Source organism: Oratosquilla oratoria, chromosome 30, assembly GCF_046742065.1.
Source record: "Oratosquilla oratoria isolate Oo_2021 chromosome 30, ASM4674206v1, whole genome shotgun sequence".
Classification (NCBI taxonomy): domain Eukaryota; kingdom Metazoa; phylum Arthropoda; class Malacostraca; order Stomatopoda; family Squillidae; genus Oratosquilla; species Oratosquilla oratoria.
Genome location: NC_134806.1, coordinates 36,255,732 through 36,260,731, shown reverse-complemented (window position 1 = coordinate 36,260,731; position 5,000 = coordinate 36,255,732). Strand labels below are relative to the sequence as shown.

The 5,000-nt window shown below is 37.3% G+C and overlaps 1 protein-coding gene across 1 annotated transcript in view; it reads right to left on the bottom strand.

The window, feature by feature from the left end:
- LOC143041274 (peripheral plasma membrane protein CASK-like) overlaps positions 1-5,000 on the bottom strand; it is a 566,674-nt gene that overhangs the window by 367,097 nt on the left and 194,577 nt on the right. The window lies entirely within an intron of this gene.

Here is a 5,000-nt window from a genome sequence, read left to right as displayed (position 1 = left end):
GGGTCTTCCTTATTTCCCCCTTTACATATTGGCACTATTTTGGTATTTTTTTAGTTTCCTGGTAGTTTTCTTTCTTTGAGTGAGCATTCAATTATTTTCTATATTTTTCCTGTTAGTTCATCTATACATTCCTTCAGTATCCAGTTCGCAACTCCGTCTGGGCCATGTGATTTGTTAACGTCAAGCTTTAGTATTTTATTCCTTATTTCATTCTGAGTAATGTTTAATTCCATCAATGGAGGAAATCTTACTTCAATTCTTTGATCACAGTTTTGTAGATTTTTTTTACCACTTTGGTGAATACAGATTTGAAATGTTTGTTCATAATATCTGCCATTTCTATATCCTCTGTGTATTCTCTATTACCTTGACGTAATTTGTGTATGTCCTGTTTATTTTTTAGCTTGCCGCTTACATATCTATAAAATAGTTTGGGTTGATCTTTGCATTCATCTATTACGTCCTTTTCATAATTTCTCTTTTCTTCTCTACGTAATTTTACATATTCATTTCTTAGTTTGGTGTATATTTTCCATTTCTCAGTTTCTTCCTTTTTCCACCTTTTTCAGGCTTTATCTCTTCTGTATTTTGCCTCACTCCACTTTTTATTATACCAGGATTTTATATATACCCTTTCATGTTTTTGTCTAGGTACGTACTTATCCACACCTTCATTATAGATTTCCTTCCAAATTGTCCAATTCTCTTCCACCTTTGTTTCTTCATTATTATTTTTTCCAATTTGCTTCTCGAAAGAATTTTCTAAGTTTCTCAAAATCTGTTTTGTTGTACATAAATCTTCCTTTTCTGTGTTTTTCGTTAATTTCTATATTTGCTTCTTCATTAGTATGTGATCACTTTTTCCAATTGGTGTCTTGTATTCGATTTTATCCATAATTTCGGGTTCTGATGTGAATATCAAATCCAATCTTGAGGGTTCATTCTTATTTCTCTACCTGGTGTTTTCCTTGACCCATTGTGTCAATGTGTAATCAATGGTCATTTCCAGTAATATGTTTCCCCAGTGATCTTCTTCACCTTTCACAGTCATCTCTTCCCAACATATTTCTTTCGAGTTAAAATCACCCATAATTACCAGATATCCTTCTTTCTTTAGTATTTCATATAGTGTTTTTCTTGTGTCTTCCAGCATTTTAGAGTATTCACTTTCATTCCATGCGTGAGTTTTGAGTAGGACATAAATCACTGCATACTTTGCAATTTTCATATCTCTATCCTTAACTCTTATCATGATCAATTCCATATTGTTTTCACCATCTGTAATTTTTGTCACATTTAGGCCTTTCTTGGTTAGTAACATCACTCCTCCACCCTTCTTTGCTTTTCCATTTCTGTACCAACAATTGTTTAATCGTTGTCCTACACTATTTGGTGGTAATGATCTTTTCAATTTTCTCTACAATCCCCATTACTTCTAGTTTTTCTTGTTCTAGATAGTCATTCAATTCATCTATTCCTGATGTCAATCAGTCTATGTTGGTATATGTTATGTTTATTCTTTTTTTCCTTTTCTTCCTTTTCTTCTCTCTCCTGCATTTCCTTTTCTCTTATGTGCCATTTCCTTAGTCTCGAGTCCATCACTCTCCCAAAAAAAAAACTCCTTCCTTTCTTTTACTGTTCTATTCTCGTTCTTTTTCTTAGCTTCCTCTTTAAGTGTTTTTTCCTTTTCCTTTTCTTCATCACTTAATTCCTTTTTTATCCCTAGATTTTTGTAGTTTTTACTTTTGGCTAGTTACTGTGCCCTTTGTACTTTCGTTCATTTGTTCTCTGGCTATTTCTTTAAATAGTATTTTTTTTATTTCCATCATGTTTGATTTTTTTTTATATTTTTCGCCAACTTTGCCTGCCTCTATTAATATTTCTTTATTGACTTCCCTAAAAAAAAATTCATTTTTAATTGTGTCTTAATTTGTTCTCTTTTCATCATTTTTTTACTTTAGCCAGTTTCTTTTTCATTTCTTCCAATTCCCTAACTGTCTTCATTTTTCATCTTTACATGATCATTTTTTACTTTAGCCAGTTCCTTTTTTATTTCTTCCAATTCCCTAACTAACACTGCATTTTCCTTCCTCAATTCACTCACTTCTTTGTATAATTAGTTATGTTCCCATTTCCATTCAAGAATATCCCTTATCATTGCAAATATTTTTTGGCTTATTAGTATGTTTTTGAGGTCAAAACCTCTTTCTGCTCTAAATCCATGGAATGATTCGTCTTCATATCTGGGGCTATCTATGTCACATATATACTTTCTAACTACTCCTAAAGGGGTTTCGTACTTACTTATGTTCAATCTTGTTTTAGTCGTCTCTGCGTAAGTTGGTTTGTCATCCATTCCCCTTTTTTTTATATTCTTGTTACACTAATCACTTTTCTACATCACGGTGTGTGTGTGTGTGTGTGTGTGTGTGTGTGTGTGTGTGTGTGTGTGTGTGTGTGTGTGTGTGTGTGTGTGCGTGTGTGTGCGCGTGTGTGTGTGTGTCGTGCGTGCATGTGTGCGTCTGTTTATGTGCTTGTGTTTGTGTGTGTGTGTGTGTGTGTGTGTGTGTGTGTGTGTGTGTGTGTGTGTGTGTGTGTGTGTGTGTGTGTGTGTGTGTGTGTGTGTGTGTGTGTGTGTGTGCGTGTGTGTGTAGCCCCAAAATCTCCCCACTCGCAAACGCTTGCACCTTAGCCCTAAGATCTCTGCGGCCGTATTTCTTTTACTTCCTGTGGAGTATCTACTGCATCTGTCCATGAAGTCCCTAGATTCCGCAGAAGACATCAGTGGTGTGGACACTTCTAAGAGCTCATCCATCTCAAACCTCTCCGATGAGAGAAAACATATATTTTGTTCCCAGAAGACATGAAGAAGGTGCACATTTCCAAGACAGACTAATTCATAAAAAGAAAGAAACAAAAAAAAGAATAAATAAAGAAAATGCTCCGGTGATATATAGTACAGAATGGCTTACAGAACATACGGTACCTTTCTTACTTCGGGCATAAAAGACTCACGTCTACCATCGATCTTATTTACTGTCTCTTCCGACTTAATGAGCACTTCTTCACCAGCTGGTGATGCCTCAAGTCTGTTTTCTCCATTTCAGCTTGGAAAGCCTCTTCGTATGTGTGCGCGTGCGCGGATGTATATTTGTATATACGTGCATGGTTTAGGTGTGTGTGTGTGTATGTGTGTGTATGTGTGTGTGTGTGTGTGTGTGTGTGTGTGTGTGTGTGTGTGTGTGTGTGTGTGTGTGTGTGTGTGTGTGTGTGTGTATGTGTGTGTGTGTGTGCGTGCGTATGTTTGTGTGTGTCTGTGTGTGTGTGTTCGTGTGCGCATATATATGTTCATGTGTACACACACATGTGCAATTACGTTCCCCCACACACGTGCATATATATGCAAACGAATACAAAACAGCCCAAATTTCGAAGAAACCAAAGTAACCTATACCACATCGTCTAATCCAAACCTAAAGAACCTCACCGAACCTGCCTAAAAATAAAATGAGAAACTTAATTGCTTCAAAATCCTCCCCCTTCTTCCCCCTCTCCCACATCTCTCCCACAAACGCTGAAATCACCTCTCCCCCCCAAACCCCCTCCAAGCTTCAGGTTTCAGGTGAGGGTCATATAAACCCGTTACCCGACACCGAGGCTGACGAGGATAAAGTATCCCATGTGTTTCTATTAAGGTCACAGTAAATCCAACTAGAGACTTCGCTCTCATTCCCTCCTGTTCTCTCTCTCTCTCTCTCTCTCGTTCCTTTCAGCTTCTCTCTTTCATAAGCCTCAGCGAGCGACTCTGTGTGCGTGTATATATATATATATATATATATATATATATATATACATATATATTTGTGTGTGTGTGTGTGTGTGTGTGTGTGTGTGTGTGTGTGTGTGTGTGTGTGTGTGTGTGTGTGTGTGTGTGTGTGTGTGTGTGTGTGTGTGTGTGTGTGTGTGTGTGTGTGTGTGTGTGTGTGTGTGTGACTGTGTGTGACTGTGTATGTGTGTGCCTTCATGTGTACATTTCTGGGAGCGCAGAGCAACTTATAATACCTACTCTGCCTAACAACAGACAATATCAATCAGTATAACTCTACCTCTTTTTCAGTCTTAGAATGTAAATGACAAAAAGAAAGTGAATTTCTGGTCATAAAAGTTAAAGATATAAACTGATTTACTCTCTCTGTTCCACTCATCAAATCTCCTTTATTACCTCTATCACACTATCTCTTAGGTATAATAATGTTCCCAAGATAAAACTGCTAAGATTCTCTAAATTACTTTCACTTGTCCAATGGTTATGAACCTAGGAGTTTATAGAAGTTTCTAGAGGGGTCTGAAGATTGAAATATAGTTACAGTGATGCTAAACGATTTGAACTAATGATGATACGTCCTCCAGGAGGCTAGTTAACAATGAGCACAGAGGTTGATTATCTCTTTTCAGTTACACGTTCTATGCACCTATTTATTCTGAAGTAAAAATTTCTAAAATAAATGTTGCTCTGCATTTTGACATGAAGGAGGAAATGACACAACAGAAAGAGAAAAGGCAGACTAAACAATACGAGACAAACACACACACACAGACACACACACACACACACACACACACACACACACACACACACACACACACACACACACACACACACACACACACACACACACACACACACACACAAAGCGGACTGAAAGAAAATATACGCCTATCGTTCTCAGCCGTGAACCTGTATTGTAAGGAAAATATCTTCAAAATCCTGAAGACACAACTTCAGAACCCTCAAGATAATACTACGGAAGTCTAGATGGAGCTGAGCCTGTTTTGTCCCGACCTTCAGACGTCTCTGTCTTTTCACATTGTACCCACTCCATTACTAAAACACAATTTTCCCTTTACTCTCGTCCTTTACAATACAATCTTCGCTTCACAAAGGCGTTCCTTGAAAGGAATGACTATCTGCGTTTTTACCATATTTTGTATAAATATCC